The 22,862-nt window shown below is 41.3% G+C and overlaps 1 long non-coding RNA gene across 1 annotated transcript; it reads left to right on the top strand.

Annotated features, from left to right (window-relative positions):
* Positions 1-4,698: 4,698 nt before the first annotated feature.
* LOC129736958 (uncharacterized) lies at positions 4,699-22,647 on the top strand. The gene is made up of 7 exons (XR_008734202.1): positions 4,699-4,829; positions 12,361-12,458; positions 13,643-13,712; positions 17,495-17,802; positions 18,627-18,826; positions 20,695-20,882; positions 22,404-22,647. It is a non-coding gene; the product is annotated as an uncharacterized LOC129736958 (long non-coding RNA).
* Positions 22,648-22,862: the final 215 nt, after the last annotated feature.

Raw genomic sequence — 22,862 nt, 5'->3', positions numbered from 1 at the left:
ATTCCATCAGTTAAATTGCCAAGAATGTGTAATTGCATTTAGAAAATATTTGCAGTTGTTGCGATGAACTGCTGAGTTTGGCAAATATGAATGAACTGTTACTAGTGAACTGTGGGGTTTTTGTCCTTGCTCTTACATTGGTAAGTAGTTGGAATCTGAGGTATGAGGCTGGCATGGAGATTTGTCTCATCTGTGCATCCTTGATCCCCCAACCTATGCGGTAGAAATCGAGGAGGACTGAAGCTGTTCGGTGATGATGACATTATTGTTCTTCCTTTCTGGAAAGGATTTCAAACATTGCTGTGGTGTTCATTATTTCTGTGTTGGAAAAGAAATGTCTGTTAGTCATAAGGATACGAGGTCAACAAAATCCAGACTGTTCAGAATGAAACTGAAAAAAGCCAACCATTAATTTGCATATTATTTTTAAAAAGTAGATGCAAGGTGAAACTGTTTAGTCATTCACCACTTGGCTTTTACAAAGACACCGTTCTAGATTACCAAGGCCAAGGAGTTTAAAGTTGGCCAACATCTGGTAAAATCCATGCAAGGCATACAGCTGTTGATTATCTTTTCCATGGGGATAGATACTATCGCAAATGAAACTGCTGCACTTGAGGAACACAGAATGCAACAGGCACTGTGGAATGGCAGCATGGAGAGCAAAGCCCAACTCCTGGTTCATGCAGCTGACTTTTTATGAAGACTATTAAGTTCTTCTGAAATGTTAGGTAGGAGTGCTTAGTTTTAACATACCTGTTGTGAAGATACGAATTTGGATTTCTTCGGCAATTTGGGAAAGCAGTTGTATTTCTAGTTGAAGAGATACTATGAGAGTAATTTTATTTCTTTTGAGATGTGTCTCAGAGAAGGTGCTATTTTGAGTGAAGTGGATCCCAGAGAAAAATTTCGCAGGGCTCTGAGGTTTGATTATCTGCAGTCCCTAAGTTTCCTGGGAGCAAATAAACTGTACCATCTTGTTTCAGCTGTTGTGGATACCGAGGTGATTAAAATTCTGTCTTAACTAATTTAGCTGCATTGAGAGTAAAGTTTCTAGCTTTTGTTGCAGTTTAGTGTTCTTTCTGTGCAAAATAAGAGGTGCACCTGTATATGGGGGGGAGGGGGGAAGCAGAAATTCTGTGGTTTTCAGAACTCTCATGTAACACAAAAATTTTCGATTTAACCAAGATGACAATTCATACAGTTATTTCCTGAAATACTTAATGGTTCTAAAAATAAGGAAGATTTGTTTTATCATTACTGAAGAAACTGTTCCTCGTTGCCCGTTCCTGTTTGCCTAGGCTAACGTTAGAGAATCCAGGCATATCTTGTCTTTACTCAGAAATTTAATATTTGTGTAATACCACTGTTTTATCTTTGTCAGAAATGTTAGCAGTTTTGATTAATACTTAATTTGTAGATGTCCCTCTAACAGAGGGGGAAGTGGGTAAAAGGAGCATTTTGGTGGGTTTTTTAAAATCATTTTTAGTCCCTTTGACCCCTGATACAGTGGTATGTATGCAATTTGTCATGAAAGGGAGTGTGGAGGTAAAGAACTGCTTAAGGATATTCTGCACAGTTGTCTTCCTTTCACTGCCTGCCATAAAGCAGCAGATTGGAAATAACTAAGGATGGTTTTGTTTGTGGAACAGTTGGAAACAGTGATAAATAGGGAATGGAAGTTGTAATTCTCCCATTAATAAAAAAAAGCACTGTTAGCTTTTACTAGTATTTTTATTTCTGAATTAGGTAGCTGTTGTCCAGGCATAATGCAAGTTGGCATGATGCTTCTGTCCTAAATACAGACTGTAGTTCCTCATGCCTAGCCACAGCCTCGTGTGGCAGTAGCTACTGTAACTTATTTTGCATTGTGCTGATGCAAAATAAAAACAAGCTTCTAATTTATGTATAGTTTCTGAACTTCAGTCAGTAGATCCTGCTCCACAGATTCTTTAAATACTTCCAGCATAACCAGAAGTGCTAGAATTTCGAAATTGTTTTTCTGAGCATTGCCGAAAAAACACTGAAAAAATAGGAGTAAGTACTATAAACCCCAGGAATCTCCTGGGAACATTAAGCTGACCTTTAAACAGTGGCAGAAATAAGTGAGGTTCAGCAACTGCTTCTACTGTACTGGATAAAAAAATCTGGTAAAAGAGATTATTAAATAACATCTCAGGCACAAAAGAAGATTCATGGAGTTCAGCCACTAAATTCACTGAAAGCTGTTGGGCAAAAAAGAGAGGACAAATTGTGAAAGAAACTAAGACAGGAAGTAAGTGTTCCACCCAGGGCTGAAGAAGTCCACATGCTTCAGACATACTTCAGTCCTGTCTGAGAGCTGATAACCACAAGCCCTTAGTAAGCAAGAGACAAGACTGGAAAGGGGCAAAAGATACTACTTTTTTTTTTTGGTGTTGAGAGACAGTATATCTACCTTCAGACATATATGTACACGTGCACACACACACCCACCCTCCTACCTTTCTTCTAGCCTTTCTCTGCAGCTCTGTGATTTTAAGAAAACAGTTTTCTGTTTGCTGATAATCTTCAGATCAAAAGCAGTGGCAGTTCAGCAACTGGAACTCAAGTGGGAATGTACAGAGTGCACCTTTTCCAGATTCTTTTTATTTAGGTTAAAACTAACACTGATACCAAGTGCTGAATAGTCATGCTTAGGTCCTTAAAGAAAGCCATACTTTAGTTTTTTGTTTGAACCTCATGAGACAAAGACCATAAATGTTGTGACATGTAGTTTGTTTCTAGTTCTGTATTAATTGGTACATTAATGTTTCTCTGTACCTGGAAGGGCTGCATGCTGACGGACCTAAAACAGGACCTGAGCTTCTCATGTAGATTAGTAAGTCATGAGTAGGCAACCTTGCTTTGCAGGCATGAGTTGTTTAAATGGGTGACAGGCTGTGAGCAGGAGTGAGCTCACAGCACTTAATGGTTTGTTAATGCATGAGGAATAGCCATGTGGCACTTCGAGACTGATGTTTTATTCTGGAACTTGCTCATTTGTTCCATAATTTTTGTCCCTTTCTCCCAGAAGTCTGTTAACTATGCTTCCTGAAAGTATCTTGAAGCATATCTGAAAGCAGTGATAGGCTGTGTTTGTATGCCTGTCAGGTATACATGTCATTCTTTAACTATTAAGTAAAATGAAATCTGGTAACCATGTTTCACATGAATTCCCTACACTTCATCCCTGTTTAGGGAGAAGGAACAGGAGAATACTCCATTTTATAGGAAATATTCTCCTAGCTTTTATCTAGGCCTTTAAATTAGCATTAGTTAAATTATACGTTATCCATATGTCTTTGATCCTCCTTTTTCCCCTTTAATTCATAAATGCCTATTATTTAATTTTTTTCTTGAATGGAAGTGCTTCAGTAATTGCATAGATTAATATGGAGATGCGTATCTGGATTTTTTAAAAGTTTTGTTGTGAGTAGATGTCCTCCTTTACCCTGAAAACTGCAAAGTTACTGAATTTAAAGTACTATGATTTTAAAATAGTTAGACTTATGTGCTTTGCGTAAATGCTGGGTTCAACTTAAAGAGTTTTTTCTTTGTTAAAATGAAAGGTAAGGAATTATTTATTTTTTTTTAAAGATTCCAAATTACTACTATGATGTGAGCTAAGTAAAAAATTGGTAGCAAAATTTTTAATACAGAATTTGAAACATTTATGGGAATTGTGGCGATAGCTTAGTGAAACTCAAGGAGAACTAATTGTACCATGTGCTTAACCAGTGCTGTTACTTATATATAATGCTGCTGCTGCTGGCTTTGGTCAGCCACTTAACCGATGGAACTGTAGAATCCTGCTTCTCCTACAGTTGCCTTTTAGCACCTTGGCAAACCTATTTATGCTTTTGAAAAGGTATCGGAAGTCAGCTTTCAAAACGAGGACATTGATACCACTAGTGATATGTTGCAACATTCTGCCTACTGTATAGATGTATTCTCCTACATCTCTAACCTTATGGATAGGGATGAGATGAGGTTTCTGAGTGAGAACAGCAGCTCTGGAGAAAAGATGCAGATATTATGGTACTAATAGTGTTGTCGCACCAACGGAGTCCATTGCCCGTGCACAGTGTCTTTGCAGAGATGGGTGCTAGGTGGTAAATCCACAAAGCTAGCAAACCTTCAACACATAGTAAAACATTTTATACACTTTGAGCAATTGTTTACAGTTAGGTTTAGTCACACAGTTCTCATCGGGTCTTACTAGCAAGGTACAGCATTCCTTGTTTTTTCACTGCATGCTCTGTGGGGAGGGGGCTTTGTTAGTAGGGGCTTCCTTTGCTCAAGGGTGGATCTTTGAGTATGCTAATTAGGATAGTTCACACATAGTTGCAGTAATTTTTTGTCTGGTCTAGCTAACCCTTTGGCTCTCCTTGAGCTTATCCTGTTATGTAAATAAGCCTGACTTATTTACGTCTTGGTCCCTTCTCCCAAGGCCTTGTTCTGCTGTCTGTAACATCCTCTGTTTTCCAGACCGTCTCCTGTTCTGCACTATAGACATTCATATATTTTGTCTAAATTTCAAGTTAACTAACAGACTGACCTTCTACTGATCGCATATCTGTGAGCTGGACAACTACGATAGTGTTGCACTTGGGCAGATTTGGGGTGTTTATCTGTGGAGACAACGTCACTGCCTGATTATGAATGTCAGAACGTGAATGATATACGTACATCTGTGTGCTGCCAGGATATTCTTACACCAAAACAACCTTTTGTATGTGAAACGGCAAGTGAAATGAGACAGCGAAAAGCACCTTATCTAACGGTATTTAACAACTCCAAAACCACAGGTAAGGAGGTCATGGCATGGCATTGGTATGATAAAGCCCTTTCCAGGGTTGCATCGGATGCAGTGAATTGTTTCTAGGTTTTTAGAGGGTGTTACAGATCTTTTTGAATGTCGGCATTTTGCCTAGGCTGAAGGTATTGGAAGAGTATGTGCGGCACTAGAGTGAATTTTTGGCTGGTAAACTGGCAGCAGAGGGAGCTGGTACTCTGTGCATCTCAAGGGGAAGAGTCCCCTTCGCCGCCCTTAGCAGGGTTCGTCTGCACGGGGTTTGCCTTTCCAGCTTGGGAACAAGGTACACTGAAGCTTCTGGGCAGGGCCTTTAAACCAGATAAGTCTTTTTTTTTTTTTTTTTTTGTATTAAAAACAAAAACAACGTGAGATTTCTTGGGAGGCATAAAGAGGGCTGCTGAAAAATGCTTCATGCAGGTTAACAGCTCTGTTAGGGCACCAGATGTTTAGTACGTGAAAGGAGCTTTGTTAGATTTGCTCTTCTCTTCAGTGTGTTTGGCAGTCTTCTGCTTTCTAAGACTTGAGTGGCCCTAGGGTTTGGAGGAAGAAGCACCTTTGTTTTCTTTGGTATTAATGTGTCTGCTGGAGTAAGCAACACGTGGCATATGTACATAAAGAGGAATGTTATGTTTAGGTGTTACATACAGCTAGAGATACGTGTACACCATGTGTTTTCATAAATACATATTCCTGTACACGGATAATCGTGGGTTTGCTGAAGGACTGGCACATCCTTGTCAAGAGGAAGGTGCACATAATGGTTGCCCCAGCAAATATTTGTCAAGTTTAAATGTGGGACTCCATGATCAGCTGTGATAAGCATTTATAGGAAATGCTTTGTATCAATTAATATGATATATCAGACACCATTGGACTATTTCCTGTGTCTTTCTGAAATCCTCATGAGCCCATTTGCTGCAGAAGAGTTGCTGTGCTGAACTCAAGCCAGCTTATTCCTAGTCTTTGTGATTTTTGTGAACTATTTTCACCACCACAGGTAATCCATTTCAGGTCTGAGCAAATTTGTGCACCATAGGTAAATGTGAGAATTTGTACAGAGAGAAGGTTTTACTCGCGTAAAATTGTAGCATGAGCTTTGCCAGTGAGTTGGATTGCTTCTGCAACACGAATGAATGTTCAGTGTTATTGTAGCAATATGTGGGTGCAGTAGTCTGGTAATCTAAATACTCAGTTCTCCATTTATTCTTGTTTGGTTTACACCCTTTGAATTCTGGTTAAAATCCCACCCAAGGTCTGCCAGTGCAAGTTAAAAGAGAGTGGATGGATATATTTGGAGGTGGATTTCTTCACAGCGTATTTTTAGGTGGAACCTGAGTCTGTAAGAGAGTTGTTGATATAATGCAGCTACCTAGGAGGGAGCCTAAACTCGTGGAGCTGAACTCAGTCAAGTCGTATTCAACTAAGGACAAGTTCCCTGAAGGGGTTCTGTTCTGATAGAACTCAAAATTGCTGAAATATCCTGGCACAGATCCCATGTGGAGTAGGAGTTGGAGCCTTCAGTGTCTGTATTGCTTTTCTATTCCAAAGCCATAATCCAGAGCATGCCTGGAAACATTCCAAGCCATTGTCAAGTATTCGTTAATACTAATGCAACACAGAAGATAATTCTGCAAAGGCGAGAGGACATAGGGTGCAAATGAGAGACAGGTAATAGAAAATCTTGGTTTGTTGGTAATATTTCCAATGTAATGTGTAAATTTTTTAAAAAAAAAAAGGTCATAATTTCCCAATTTTAAATGCACTTTGCCTGCCAGTGCCTGCCTAGCCCGGTGCAGGCAGGGTTTCTTCTATATTTGTATAGCCAGGAGAGCCTGCTAATGCACACACTGCTTACTCACCTTCTAAGTTTAGGATTAATGATACTTAAAAGCGTAAGATTTTACACATCATATATGTTTTGTTCTCTGTCTTGAAAATACAACCTAAACTTTGAAAACAGGGCTACGATGTGTTAGTTTTAGCTTTACTTAAAAAAAAAAAACAAACACACACACCCCCCCCCCCCAAACTAAATTGCTAGCTTTAATATTTTTGACCTGGAACAAAGACTGTTTGCCTCAAAAATGCACTTCCTTTTTCAGCCATGGTAAGTACTCTGTTAAAATATATTAACTGTACAGAAATCCTTGTCTTGATGTTTGATGCTGTTTCTAGTGAAGAGGATCAAAGCTTTGCTGTTTTCCTCCCTATGATGTATGCCTATGGTAACATAATTCTTTTAAGTCTATGTTAAAGAGACAAGGATGGAGCAAAGAAAGATATAGTGATCTGTCTCAGGCCAGCCGAGCTTGTCAGCTGTGGAGAGGAAGCAGTCCCAGTGAGACATCTGCTCCATCCTTTACACTAACCTTACAAGTGGTCCTGTCATGCTAGAAGGTACACTTTCTGCAGATGAGCAAGCGGAGGTGGATTTCTGGAGGAGGAATTGGGAAAACGGAAAACACAGACCTGAAGCGTCTTGAAAAAGGCTATGTAATATTCTTTCCAAATGATACCGTATTATTTAATGTGATACATAGCTCTGGCTTAGCTGTTTCTTCACCTTTTCTGCATGTTTCCCATTCTGGCTTTACTGAAAACAAAGAATTTGTAAGTAAATTACCAAAACTCACTAGTAATAGAAGATTTGACAGTTGAGAAAGGAAGAGAGAGTTTCTTTCTTAACTTCCCTCTACTTATTAGCTTGAAATTGTGTAAGAAAGACAAGTTGGTGAGTGTCACATTCAAGATGCACGTGTCAGTATAATGTAACACCATTTACGGGGTGCTAGAGCGGAGTGCTGCTGTTTGCCGGAGAATTTGATACTTTGTCAGGCCACCTGGTTGTTCTTTGTGGCTGTTTTAGTGGGGAATCCAAATTCTTAATTCAAAGCTGAATTACCAGGGTGGATTCCTTGAAGTGTAAGAATTTTTTCAAGGGCAAAGTGTCAATTTTGACACTTCAGTTCTGTGGTTTCTGGAAAGGAAAAACTGCTTCAGTATTTTTTAATATGCTCCTGTACACACGGGGGTGCTCAAGCTACAGTTCTCCGTGTTAGCTGTTGGGCTGTCAGGGTTCTAAAATCTAGGGCAAGCAGGCAGGCCTCGGATCAAAACGTTTTTCTTCTGTCTTTCATCTTGATGCCGCTTCAGAGCTTAATCAACCCATCCCTTTGCAGTGTACACTGCTTTTCCACCTCGTTGCTGTGTCCCTTTGAAGTAACCCAGTGTTTAACGCTGCTGATCTTTAAAATAATGAAAAGAACTTGCTAGCTGCTCTTTCTTGGCGGGCTGAGGATGCCAAATGGAACTTGGCAGGTGTCAGGACAATCCCTCTTACTGCCGCGTTGTCTTTGCAAAGCCATCCGTTTGTGCAGCCCTGTGGCCAGCTGGCAGGAGGGCTCCGCTTCCTTCTTTCCCTTGTTATTGTTGGACTACCTGTATTGAACTGATCTGACTTATTTCTGACGGTAAATAAAATACCCCTTGTTTCTTTGAAGCTCAGCATAGTGCTAAGAGTAACGGCAGCTGCTGTTCTCATAAGTGAGGGTTGTTGCTCTATTTTTAAAGTTCAAGGGATCACAAGTTAGTATTATCTTAAAAGAAAGGGGAACAGGCCAGTGGGAAATTTGCACTGCATAAAAAGTGGCTAAAAGAATGTCCTTAATTTCTTTTTTTTTTGTTGTTTTTTTTTTAATTAGTCACCTTCCCGCCCCCCCCCCCCCACCCCCCCCGACTTTGTGGATTTAGGACCAGTTTAGGCCATGATTTCATAATATTACAACTAGACACATTGCTGGGTCTTTCAGCAGGACAAGTGTGGTCTAGATCAAACTGGACTATGCAATTGCATTTGTGTCAAATTAGAGGATGCAAATACAGAGTTTATGCTGACGTCAGGGCTTTTTCTTGCCAGCGTCGTGCCAGCTGTGGGAGGACAGATGATACTAGATCTAGCAAAATGTTAGTCACGGAAAGGCACTGCAAGCCTGAAGCTACACAATTAACCTGGCAGAAACTTTTGAATGCATGCAAATTGGCAAAGTGAGTTTGTAATAACGGATTGGTGCTTTTCATTGATGTCGCAGTGATGTTTTTGATCAATTTTTGGTGCACACAATTATCCTGTGGTGTTACGGGCTTTTGGTTTTGGTAAGGACTTTTGAAGAAGACAGTGTCAAGTTAGATGCCTAACTTTAGTGCAGATTGAGGTGAGCGCACACATCTGTATGTTCCTTTAAAGAGCTGAGCTTTGTAGACTCCTTAATTAACTTTGCAATTGAAGTAACAGTAAATAACATTTTTTAACCTGCTTGATTTAATATAATCCCCTACTTTGGAGTCCTTCAGGAGAGGCTGCTGCTGCCTTATTTATAGGGACTGGGCTTCTGGATGAAGGTAATAGCTAGACAGAGAGCCCAGATGGCTCTTTATTGCCCCCTGCTTCCCTTATCTGGGGAAGTGAGGGTCCCCTCTGGCTGTTGGGAGGATGCTTCTCTGGGTCTCCTTGCACGGTGACCGGTAAGAATTTGCTGCCGTGTGTAGGGTCAGATACTTAAACTTGGTAAGCCTGCTCTCCCTGGCCTTCCGTTCCAACTGCAGTTACTTTGGCAAATACTTCACTGACCAAATTATCCAGTGTTCTACGTTTTTGAACAGGAGTAGATAAAATTATAAGAAAAATGTTGTCTCTGCTTTTACTTAGTTCCATGGTAGAAAATAGCAAAGAAACCTGCAGTATTATCAGCTGCAATGAATGAGAACAGGAATTTAAGCCTATGATTTTCATATGATTTCATGCGCAGACTGGTGAATTGAGACTGTCATTACCTCTGTGAAGTAAATTCTGTTCCACATAGTACTGATGGGAGGGAGGCCAAGGACCATGTAGACTGGTGTAAATCTAAAGAAACTACTAGAACTCAGCAAACCTGTTCTTCTGAATTCTAAGCCTTATGGTTTGAGCCATTTTATTTAAGTTTTTTTTTTTCCTTCAAACTAATCCCCAATATTTGTTTTCTTAGTGTATTTTTTCATGCTATGCATGAAAAAATATCAATTAAGTACATTATCTTATGATTTTTTTTATATACAGCTTAGCTTGTTTGCAGGTTATGTGGTGAAACATTTGGACAAAACCCACTTTGTCTTGGATAAATTAAATGCGTGTGACTTGAAGCCCCAGGAAAGGGGGGGGGGGGGGGGGGGGGCAAATAATATTTGTTTCCAAGTTTTCAGATGAACAATTAATGTTTGTATAAAAAGCCAACATGCTTCTGGGGATTTTCGCAAAAAGAAGTAACAAATGTAATTCTATACTCCTGTAGTAAACTGATATGCACGTGATGGAGTATTAAATGCTGGGGATCTAGTTTCAGTTAAGCAGCATATTCGGAAGTTGTCCACATTGTTTGTGCTGGAGACTATTTGAACAGGTCCTTCTACTGTTTAATATATGTCACGTATCTACAGAATGATGGGGCTTTTTTTTTTTTTAATTTTCGTAAGGATCACAGTTCCCCCAAAGTGAAGGATAATCTTTCCTGTTTGAAAACTGCCCTTTTATTACAGTCCTCAGATGTTATAACGATTGGAGTGTAAAGAAGCTAGCAGTGAGGAATTCTCTCGTTTCTTGCATATTCCAGGGGGAAAACTTAATGTACAACAAATGGTCCTAACTGGCCTGGAAAGAAAGCAGCCATCATCAACACTCCTAAAAGCAAAGGGTGGAGGAAAGTGGGGATGGCAGTCCTTGTGCCATCCTTCAGGATGGAAGAATTTGTGTGGGAATTGTCATGCTGCTTTTTGCCTTGGAAGCCTGTTGCCTCTGTTCCCCAGCTTGCACCCTTCCCCCTCTCACACTGGGACTCTGCTGCAGTGTGCTGCTTTCAGTTGAGTATTCTGCAGGTGAAGCCTACCAGGCATTTAAATTCTGGAATCTCATGTTCTGACTTTGTGGAGCAAGTACGGTGGGGACAAGAGCTTCGGTTATCTATATAGATCCCTGAGATGGAAGAAAGGCTTTTATCCTGTGCTTAGAGCGTTCCTCTAGCTCTGAGTGTTCATCCCTTACCAATAGCAGATGTTTGAATACAAGTGTGTCCCTGCAGAAATGGAATTTTAACCGTGGCAAGCATTAAAGCAATGAAATCTTCCAGCTCCCAGAACCCCTGGTACTCAAATCCCTTATGAAAAAGTGGGGTATTGTACTGTATGCTCTGAAGTCTAATCATACCAAGCCTTTTTAGGCCTGGAGAGAGGTAGGGAAGGAAGACACGTTTACCTGTGCCAAGTACCTTGCCTTCCTTCAAAGAAATCCCACTTTTGCATCTGCACTTGAACAGTAAAAAGATGTTCTGGGGACTTGTTACGAGAGTACAGCTGGGAAGTTGTGATACTGTCAATCACGAGCGTGATTTTTGGCTTTATGAGTCCAAGGCTCAAATGTGTTAAATGGAGGGACCAGAAAGGTTGAAAAGCCATTTGGTATGTGTATGGGTACCACACCGGTTGTAATGGGAAGAATGTTGTTAATTAGAAACAAATGCCAGTCTTCAGCATCAGCCAGTTTTGAGAAAAGGGGCTGTTGGATGCAGGAGTTTGGTCCTTATGATGTTTGTTTTGTACTTGCCTGGCGACTGTTTCTCAGCGCTGGTCAAAAGTAGTGTGCAGTTGTTCCAGAGTGGATACAATGCAAAACCACAGTAGACAATTGATCCTTGGAAGGGCAAGAGGGTTCAGAAGAGAACTTTGCAGCCAAGTCAGAGCAAGCCAAGAAGTTTTTTGGGTTTTTTTTCCCACTCTCATCTTTTCAGATTTACCTGTTTTACTTTGTGGTGAGATGGGCTGGGAATCTGCAGGCAGAGACATGGTAACTTTGAAGTACTTGAACTTGAGAACATCTGAATGGCTCTAGTCTCCGTTCCTGTGTGATGATGGCTGAGGGCTGTGATGGATGGCTGTTTGTTGTTGGGTGTGTGTTTTTCACTTTGGGAACATGTTTTAGAAAATGATGAGCCATCAACTTTTTCTGATGGGATAACACTTTAAATGTGGATTTTGGTTGAAGTAAAAGGCTGAACTGGATTTGAGAGGTCTAATTGAGGTGCCAGAGCACTTAAGTCCAGTGATTTTCTTTTAGCACCTGAGTTTCAACAGACAACCGACCTCTATACTGATAGAGGTTTTTGAGTCATGGTGAGTAAAGTGTGTAAGGACAAGACACTCTTTAAAAGTCTGAAACATCATTGCTCAAAACAGCAATTGCAGGATAGGTTAGTTGAAGCAGACTGTTAAAAGGATTCAGAGATTTTCCCTCCATGCAAAGTCCTCGCACAATTTTAGTTTCATCACTTTTGATAAAAAGCCTTGCCGTGAGGAGGGGCTTTCCTCATAATCTTGGTTAATATAGCTGCCAGAGAGGGAAAAGTGCTCATAAAGGTGGTTTTTTGAGCTCAAGGTGGTGAATTAGTAAGTTAGCTATTGTTTGCCAGTTAATTCATAGTGTGCATTGTTAATGGCAGGAAAAGACTGTCTTCACAGACAAACTCATCTATGAAGATCCTTCAACAGGATCCCCACCTTTCGGTCACGTTTCATGTTGCTGGCGGGCATGATGAAGGTAAGAAATGTCAGCTAGGACTTCCAAGACAAATGAGTCGGGAGCACAGGGGGCTGACAGTTCCTCTGAAAGAGCCCTGCCTTTTCTAGACCTTGTCTGAGCTGCCAGCACTTGAGGAAAAAAGAAATATTGCTGAAGCTGTAGGGAGACAATGCTCTGAGTATGGTACAGGGCTCTGCCACACATGTATTTCCCTGAGGGTGGGTACTTCAGTGTTTCGATTTTCCTTCATGCCTTTTGTGCTACCTGTCCAAAGCATTTTGTACAGCTGCTAATTTAAAGAGTAGATTCATGTAGGTGAAGTGCTCGGAGTTTGGCATGGTGAGAGACCTTGTTCCTGGTTGGGGTCATAACCACTCCGCTAATCAGAACTGGCAAGAAAGAATATTACTTTTTAATGCGTGGGAGAGGTGGATAACAGTGACTCATTGTCTCACGGTGGGCTCTTCACAACATGGTTTGTTCAGCTGAGAAGGGTCTGTCAGAGCTGTAATCTAAACTATTACACATATGCACTACGTTCTACCTCTAAGTCCCTGACATCTCCCTCAGCCCTATCCCAAGCACACGGACCTTGCACTGACCCCTGCCTTCTCTGCCCATCTTGTTACTTTCAGAATTGTAAGTAGTTTCACTGTTGCGGGGTTGAATTTTGTTTACGCTGTTATCAGCTCTGCAGGAATTTGTGGTTTGTAATCTTGGGCAGAGATGCATAGCCTCTAGTAGTTTAGCGATCCTAAGTACGGATCGGGATGCGCGAGCCATTTTCCTTTTCCCCTAAAGGTGAATGGAGTAGAAGGGGTATCCCAAGCAGTTAAACACGTTTCTTTCTGCTGCAGTGTTGCATGAAAGTTCACTCTCTTTGCAGCTGCTGAGTGAAAAATCTGATAGTGTTCCTTTTCTCCTTGAAGCTAGGTCAACTTCCACTGAAAGTTAGTTTTTTAAACACCTTCATGCAGTATTATTTCCATCAGCAAATGAGGCAAGTGGACATTAAGAAACATCTTCCACAAGTGCAGCGTTGCTGTGTGTGTCCATGTCCTGTGATGATGAACTGTAGGGTTCACGCTGTGACGTGTAACCTGGAAGCTGACAGAAGTCACGTCAAGCACCGCAACAGGTAGCGACACCCCATTTTTCCCCATGTTTAGCTGTTTTTATGTTTGTTTTCTCTACACGAAAAGACTTTCCTTCAATTTGGGCAATGGAGCTTGAAGTACTCAGAGGACAGCTGTGAGGAAACATGGAGAAGCGGTAAGCGTTCGGTTCCCAAAGACTCACAGGTTGCACATCAAAAAGGAGAATACGCACACTGGTTGTAACTGCTCAAAGGAAGTCTGTGGCAGAACTGTGACTGGAAATTTGGTCTTCTGCACTTGGATTGAAACAAATTCCAAATAATGTTTTGTAAGTGATACACATCTGTGTCTTTCATACTGCCTGTTATTTCCTTTTCCTGTAAGAAATAGCCAGGTGTTCAAATGATATCCTAGAAAGTACAAGTTCCACTTAAACACTGCACAAACTGAGCAAAGAAGTTTTTCAAATGGAATTAGGATTTACAGATAATGAAGATCTGCTATTTAAATGAAAGTTATTTAATGAAGATCAGCTATTTAAATAGCTGAGCCTTTTTTTCTGCACTCACGACTGTATCATATGACACTTTTAGACTTTGTGAGCCAAAAGATCAGTTTCCATGGCTTGATTCTCCAGGGTCTTTTTACTGTCATTAGTCCCTACATTAAAAAGTGTCTTACGTCTTGCAGGTGATTAACTGATTTCTACTTTGATAAAGTTGAAATATTGGTATGCAAGCTAATTATTTCCAAAGTCTCCTTGCAAAGATAGCCAGCTGCATCACAAATACACTGTTAAATTGGGGGGTGAGAGGGAGAGCAGAAGGAAAAATGCTCTTATAGTTTCATGTGCAGTTCGGAAAATTTTCCAGACTTTACTGTTTATGTAATTGCTTTAATGACACACTGTATATTAGCAAATACACGATTCAGTATGGCAGAAAATAGTGATCCTTAAGGAAGTGAGAGTGCCTCTCCAAATCCTTGTGGAACTACTGCCTACAAAGTGGCTATGGTCTGGCTTCTTTCCACCTTAGTGTACAGTTAGTACCTCAAGCCAAGTGCAGTTATTTGCCCCAGATCACTTATCATAGAGCTACAGAACAGTTTGGGTTGGAAGGGACTTTGAAGACCCTCCAGTTCCCACCCCCTGCCACGGGCAGGGACACCTCCCACCAGCCCAGGCTGCTCCCAGCCCCGTCCAGCCTGGCCTTGAGCACTGCCAGGGATGGGGCATCCACAGCTGCTCTGGGCAGCCTGGGCCGGTGCCTCGCTGCCCTCACAGTGAAGATTTTCTTCTTGATATCTAATCTAAATCTCCCTTCCTTCAGCTTAAAACCATTCCCCCTTGTCCTATTGCTAAGGCCCCTGTAGAAAGCCCGTCCCCTCTTTCTTACAAAAGAAGGGCTGCAGTAAGGTCTCTGCAGAGCTGGCTCCTCTGGCAGGGCAGTGTGGCAGGGTAAAGGAGCTGCCACGGCTGTGGCGTGCGGAACAGCATGTGCGACGGTCGGGTGGGATGCAGGAGTGCACGCGTGGGCTGTGGATGTGCCTATGTATGGGATGCATTAGGGGCCTTGGTGGAGGCAGAAATTGCAGCCTTCTAGCCAGGAGTGAGAAAGTGTTTGTCCTTCTGAAGACTCAGAAGTTGTTTTAGGCTCCAGGTGGCACCCAGCCCCCCTTTGAGGTGAGTGACCAGGACCCATGGCAGGTAGTGCAGTCTGCTTTCCTGTGGACGGATACACATAGGGGTGACTGGTTCATTTAAAAATGATTGTATGTTACAGAAAAGTATGCTTTTCGGTTTAAGACTGAAGTAGCTTGAATTGAGCAAATGCAGCAGGAACGTAGCAAGCGATCTAAGGTGATAGATGCTATTTATCTGCAGGAATTGATGTGGATAGGACAATCCTGCCTTCTGCAGTGTTTCCAGCAGCAGCACTCATGGCAAAGCTGGAAGCCATGAGCCAGCTCTGTGACAGCAGGGTCCATTTGGGGGCACTCGACGGAACATCTTGCTGTAGGCTGAGCGCGCGTGTTACATAAGGAGCAATTCCTTTATTTGAGTCTTGTGTTCTGGGGCCATTTGTATTTAGAACAGTGTGGGATTGACTAGCTTGGGAAACTGAGTGAAGCGTCTGTGCCTGCCCCAGGAGGAGAGATGCTAAGGTAGGGCTTCCATCCTGCTGTTAAGAAGGTAAAAGACCGCTCGCCAGCTCGTGGGTCGTCTTGTACTCAACACCTGTGGGAAACACAAGTGGCCAAGGAAGGAGCAGCTGTGTTCTAATGTGATCCTGGTCGGAAGAAAGTTGAGATGCAGGAATTCAGTTTTGAATAATAGACATAACTGCCCTTAAGGGCTTAAATTAAAACTGAGGCCCTTTTTGTTTTACATGCTTGACACAAGCAGATGGAAATCATATTGAGCATAACTACAGATTTATGTAAGTCAGGAAATATACTTTCTTAAGGAAGTGCGAGTCAGAGGGACTGCGCTGTAAAAATGCCATGCGGGCTAACCTTGGGCAGCTAATAGCACACTTTAATGGGAGCTGCTGCAGGCAGATAAAATTCTCTTCTATACGAGTTTCTGAATGGTTAGGCTAGGAAGGGAGAAAGAAATGTGGAACTTGAGCCCTTTTTGTCTAGAAAATAGGTAAATGATTAAATCTTCTAATAGGGAAAGTCAGTTGCTTAGAAATGTATCCAGTAAAATAGAAATAGTGGTGGTACTCTCTAGGCACATGATTTCTGCTTTGAGAAAGAGTTTGATGTTGAGAGTTGGCAAAGAAATTTTGGGAGGTTTCATATCAATGTAACTTAAATGTGCCTTTTGTCTAGGCAAATCTAAAGGGACTTGCCTTTTTGAGCACTCGCGTTCTTTGTGCGTTTTGAAGTCTAGCTGGTGTCCATGTCACAAAACAAGACTTTTTAGATTATTTTTTTTTTTTAAGGTTCTGTAAAGCAGACGAACTTAAAACTCCAGACAGCTTCTGAAAATGTTCTCAGTTATGCCTAAACATGACACTATTATTCAAACTTAGGATTTATTCTCGGGTAAAATTCCAATTAAATTTGCCTACAACACCATCCTGCCCTTGAGTTCCATGTCATACTGCTGTGTGTGTGTGTTTTCTTTTTTCCTTTTTTTTCTTTTCCTTTTTTTTTTTTTTTTTTTGAAAGCCAGCGGCTTTTGAACACCTTTCGGGTTTGTGAGGGTTCTGTGTTGTTTTTTTTTAAATGTGTCTCTCCTGCTATTCAGTGTTGAAGCCAGAACTGGGCTTTTTACCTTTTTTGTAGGTGTCCATGTGATTCATGTTTTTCACTAATTAAAATACTACATACTTTTGACACTCAGCTGTATGGAACTATTTCTGTTCCCCAGAATTACAACTGAGTCAATGGGTCCTTACCTGCTTTTGTAAATGGAGAAGATCCAGCTTTGTCAGATGGAAGATATAAGGGAGTGGAGCCAGGTCCATCGGTTCAGAAATGGTGCCATTTGCAAAGCTGCACCAATTTCCATCTGTGATCGCTGTGCAGTTCATGTTTTTGTTTAGTTACTGCCTGTATAAGTGCTTGCTCCATAGAGTGCAACTAATAATTCTCTTTTATTTTACAAAGTAAACAACCTCAGATGAATTGGATAATAAAAGCTTTGCTATGCTTGCATTTTTCTACTTTTATATGCTATTACTGGAAGGCTGAGAGATAAGCTTTGTTTGGAGATACTTAGGATAATGATTTCGGCAATAAGCCCCCAGAGAAGGACTATGCAATGACTGCAATTTTTAAAAAATATATGGTGACCTTTTCCCCTTCAGATGCAGATTATCTAGAAGGAACTAATTGTAGAAATCGGGAGAAAATAGGAGCAGCGATGCTTTAAAATGCTTCAAGGCAGCATGCCGGCTTATTAATAACTAGCGCTGCAGGTACTTCTGTTTCTCTTTTCTGCAGCATGGTGATGTTGACGTGAAGATGTCAAGATGGAACAGAATGCAGTTGACAGATTGTGAGAGCTTGGAGCTTTGGCGTGTTTACTTTTCCAGTGCAGCCAACCCCCTTAAGCAATGGCACTGAAATAAGAACAGTCAGGCTTGGGAGTAAGTATATATCATGTTGTTTGTTGTCACAAGCTATATGCTCCTGTGACAACTCAAAGTTTGGATTGAAGATCTCTGTGGAAAATCAGGCTAAAGTCTGGGAGCTGCTGAAATGCAGAAGTGAGGACTTGACCATAACATAGTCTTTTAAAAATCCTAAAGGTAGGGAAAACTAATTCTGATATTCTGGACAATTGAAATTTGTTTGGTGCTTTGGGCTTTTATAATATTTCTTCTCAAAGTCCTATGAGGTGAGATGATGTTCTTATGGTATTAAATAATGCAAAACGCAAATTTTTGTGGTGCAGGCTTGAGCAAAGGAGCTGCTGTGTTAGTGTGCTGGCATTGTCACAGCTGTCAGCATCCCTGGGTTTGTAATGGTTTCTGACTTGCCTCTGTGTTATTTTGGTGAGCATCACTGTGATCTTTTATGGACCTATAGTCAAACAGCGTTTTCCAGTCCTTGTGAAAGCCCTATGGTCCTCTCTCAAAATATGGCTCACTTCCCCCACCCACACCCCCGCCTTGATCGGTCACTCATTTTCTGACCTGAAAAATTAAGGCAGGTTGCCCAAATGAGCATGTGCCCTCACCATCAGTTACTGCATGTCCTTTGATAGGTAACTCGGGCTGTGGCAGCTGCAATATGGTCTCGCTCCGTTTCATTTGCAGTGAAAGGAGATGGTGAAGTGAAGGTGCATCAGGTGAGACTTTTCCCCACGCATACAAATGCAGCACCTTTCCTTGGCTAAACTGGCGCGTGGTAATTGAGCCCAGAGCCAATTCCAAAGTTTTTGCAAAAGGATCTTGGCCAAGGCTGTTGATTTTTATGCTTCACTTGACTAAATTCATCCTTCCAGAGGCTCTCTGAAATCCTGAATCTGCTGATGCCAGCAGGAATTTTGTGACTGACTTCAGTGGGATAAGGATTTCATCCTGTTCTTTTTCTTTTTTCTTTCTTCTTCCTTTTTTTCCCCTTTTTCCAGACAGGTTGAAGTCGGATCAGTTACCGCTCCCTTGGGTGGTAGTTCTCTGTGGAATGTGCTGGTCTTCTAAGCTGTGACACTGGGATGCTGGAATGGGCACTGAGTGATGAGGACAGGTCCTCAGGCTTTGATATCGGTGATGTGCTGAGAACAGCCTGTGGTTTATGAAGTTTTCTCTCAACCACACGATACCCTATGTGGTAATTCACCTAGAATGTTGGCTTTAATTTCTGCTAGCTTAATAATATACTTCTACATTATGTTACTCTTGAGTAGGTCTGCACGGATAAGGATGTTAATTTCATGTTAATTTGAAGTCATTTGAGATGGAAGAAGTAGAGGCAAAATCATTGGACAATTATATATGAATTTTCAGAAGAGAGGGTGTTAGAGTAGGTAATTAATAAGTGATTGAGGGTCACAAACAACACGGTGATTGTTTGCTGTGAGTTTTATTTTCCAGTGGAATCTGGATATGTTCAAACAGTCTGGAAACCCTGGGAAAAGAGGATTCTGCCTAAAAACCAAGCAGAGTTGGAGCAAGCTATAAGATAGGGGCCTCAATATGGATTGAGCTTACTAATTAAAAAATTCAGTTTTATGTGAAAGTTGTTATTCTTTCCACACAGTGAACAGTCACTACTTTGGTTATGAATACCTAAAAAAAAAAAAAAAAAATCAATACATTAAAAAAAAATATTTTTCTCCATCTAAAGCTCAGTAATTTCACTGGGCAGCCTGCTTACTTCCATTCTGAAAATGGGTCAGAGTCACTGTAACATTTTGTCATTCATGTGAATTGTAACTTTTGTGCTATTGGAGGTATCTAGGATTACTTACCTGGTATTTTTCAGAGCAGGATTTCTGGAGCACTTTGTAGCATTCTTCATTCTGTGCCCTTATACTGTTTTTCTTTTTATTCATGAGCTGGTCAAAAAATAAGCAAGCATCAGTATGACAGGACAAATTTTTAGATTATTGGTGACTGTGATGAGATTGTGCCACAAGAAAATGATAGATGATTAATTCAGTCAGGTAAAAAAAGCAAAATGTATTAACGTTTACTCCAAGCCTCGCTTGCCCCAACAGTCTGGGTATTTTTTTAAATTTAAATTTAATTAAATTTAAATTATTTTTTTAATTGCCCTTTGATTTCTCCTCCTTACCATTTATTTGCTGCCTGATAATTTTGTGAGCGGCTGAGATGCAGATAGCAAAACCAAAAGACCCAACCAAACCCAAAAATGTTCTTGTGCTTTTATCGCTGCTAGATTTCACTTGTGAAGTGGAACTGCAGCCTACTGTACAATTTGCTTTACTGTGTTTTCTGAAATGGAGACACAAATGGAGAACAGTGATGCAGTTCTCAAGAAAGAGAAGTGTCTGTGGTTGTGCATCACTGAAGTTCCCCTTTCTGATGGGAGCTAGCTAAAGAGAAGATGCAGGTTCCCCTAAGACAGCACAAAACTGTTGGGGATGGATGGGAATGTTTGGAACTGGAAAGACAGACCAAAGCCTTCTACAAACTTGTATTTTGCATGGTCAGTGAGAGATTTTAACCCTGAGTTAGTGTGCCTTGTAACTCTCTCCCCCTGTCCTTTAAAAAAGCCAGGCCTCTTTGAACTTTGCCAAATGAAGGTCCAAAATGAGTCACCTGGCAAAGAGTTGGCTGGGTGAGCGATGCGGTGCACGAGCAAAGAGCAGAGATCCTTCCCAACAACAGCTGCCCGGCAGACCTGGGCCGGGGTGGCGCTTCAGTTGTTACCTTGGAGAACTGGCCAGGTAGCCCTTCCCCCGCACAAAACCCCTGCAAACAAAGATGTGTTGAGGTGTGAAACTTTGGAAGGATCACGAGTAACTGTGGAATCAATACTTTGTAATGCTCACTGCATAAGTAAACCCGTAGTATTTCTTGAGACTATTAAACAGATCTGTGAAGATAAGAGGCGTTAGGCTCACATCTGTAGAGTTCTGCTTTTCTAACATATGCTGAGCTTGTAGTTGTCTCACTTGCTTTATCAAAGAAACTTATAAGGAATTATTAAGCCCTTTCTTCTTGTCCTTTAAGCTTTAGGTCTGTACGGGTGGTGGTAATAATGTGAATACGAGCAATATGCCAACCGCTGGACACAGCTGAATGCAAAGGGAAAGGAGGATTTTCTGGAGAGCAGTGTCTAGGGCAGAAGACTGATATTTGAAATGCTAATAGTGGCTAGGAGCCAGCATACTGTTAATAGCAAACTGTTTTCTTTGGAGGTAAGCACGGCCCTTGCTAATACGTCTTTGTTTTTAATACTTATTGGTACTAAAAAGCCCTCCATGCAGAAACTGAACTAATATTTGGCAAACAAGATGAAGACAGCATCTGAAGGTCCTGAATGATACAAAGATTGTTTCTTTTTTCATGCTTCTGAATATGCTATGATTTGGAGTAGCACACAGAAAAGAAACACATCTCATGTTGTATCTGTATAACGACTGCCAAAAATATTGAAATAATTTACCAACAGTTATTTTTCTCCATAAAGGTTTATGGCTAAGCATTGCAGCATTCTTGGTAGAATCCTTTCTTACTGTTTCTGTCTAAATATTTCTGTTTTATGGAAGGAAGTTGAGCAAATAAACCGCTCGTCATCATAGCTCTCTCTAAGTTTAGGATATCCTTCCAGTTGCAAAAGAAGTCCTTTAAGAGGTCAGCTATATATTAGCTTTGTCTGAAGTTTATCACAGATTAAAACCCCATGGCTTATTTTAGGAAGGCTTTTTACTTTGTTTTGGGAACCTCTTTCTTCAGATGCTCTCTGTAGACCTTTGGATTGCAGGCAGCGTTCATGTCGGGGTCAGATGGACGTTCTGTTCTTATGTCTGTCCCAAACCTATCTGGAGATACTGTCGTGCTGGGTACAGAAGCTGCCGACCTGCAGCAGTTTTTCTGCTTAAGCTTAATTGGTATTCCAAGCTTGCAGCTTGTGTTATCTTTTATTGCTGAAACTTGATGTTAAGATGCTGAGTGTCTTTGTAAACCCCAGGATAAGCTAACCTCTAAGCAGTATAAGCAGGAGAATATATTGCTTTTACAGAAGTAAGACTGCTAATGTGGAACTACATATATGTTAGTATTTCTGCCTACATAAACATGTGTATGTGTATGTATACATGGAAACAACTTTTATTTATTCAGTCCGAACAGGAGAGACTCTGCCAAACTCAAATGCAAATATCAAAAGATCATCTTGGATGTGGTAACACACCCAGAATAATTCAAACGGTTTGGGGATTTTTTTTGTTTGTGGTTTTGGGTGTTTGTTTTTCCACATGTGATGGGAAATAATGGTAGTTTTGCGGATATTTTTTGGTTTTTTCTTTATAGTCATCCCAGGGCTCTTTTTTTGGTATGCTGGTATTTGCACAGCCACTGAAGGCTGATTATGACTAAATTCAGCAGATGGCTCGCAGAAGACATGAGCTTTAACACTGGGTGATGGAACTGCGGCATTATTCACAGTAACCACCAGCCACACACCTGCACTGCTGCCTCTAGTCATTTGTGCGTAGCTGTCCTGTTTGTTGCCTGTATGGGGTCCTTTTTCCAAGGTGGTGTGAAGTCAGGTGTATTTTTGGTTAGTTCAAAGCCATAACAAGATACTGTTAATAAATAGATATTAATTAAAGAAACACAGCTGTATGTAGAGACACCTCATATACCACAGTAGACGGGTAGTTTCTATGAGGCTCCACGTACTGGCTCCCACTCTGACATCCATGTCTTGTGTTCAGAGCTGTCATACGGGAGAGTCTTGGCAAGTGACCCACCTCTGCCGTCAGTTCGGGGTCCCCATCCCCGAGTGCTACAGAAGAGCTCTAGGAGGGAATATCTGCGTCTGGGGTACCTTCTCTGCCTGCTCACCACTGTGGCTAAAGTCACCAGCCCCCTCAGTGCAGGTAAGAGTGCTGTTTGCTCTGCGTCTCCTTTGAGTGAGGCTTCTGATGGAACCAAGGCAGCAGTCTTGCCTGGGCAGAGCCGCAGGGAATGATGAGCTAGTCTAGCTAAAAGAGCAGTACATCTTTTAAAAGCAATTCCCTGGAGTTGTGAGGGAGATCTTGGACTTACTAACTACTCGCACCAAATGCCTCTGCCCAGTGGCTGTCTTGTCGGAGTGCTGAGCTCTGCCTTTGTGACAAGGACACTGAGCATGCGCTATGCTTTGATAATCCGTGTTTCTGTGATGTCTGTAC

This window comes from Falco cherrug, chromosome 1, assembly GCF_023634085.1.
Source record: "Falco cherrug isolate bFalChe1 chromosome 1, bFalChe1.pri, whole genome shotgun sequence".
NCBI classification, from domain to species: domain Eukaryota; kingdom Metazoa; phylum Chordata; class Aves; order Falconiformes; family Falconidae; genus Falco; species Falco cherrug.
Note: the sequence above shows the minus strand (reverse complement) of the source record. Positions and strands in the feature narration are given on the sequence as shown.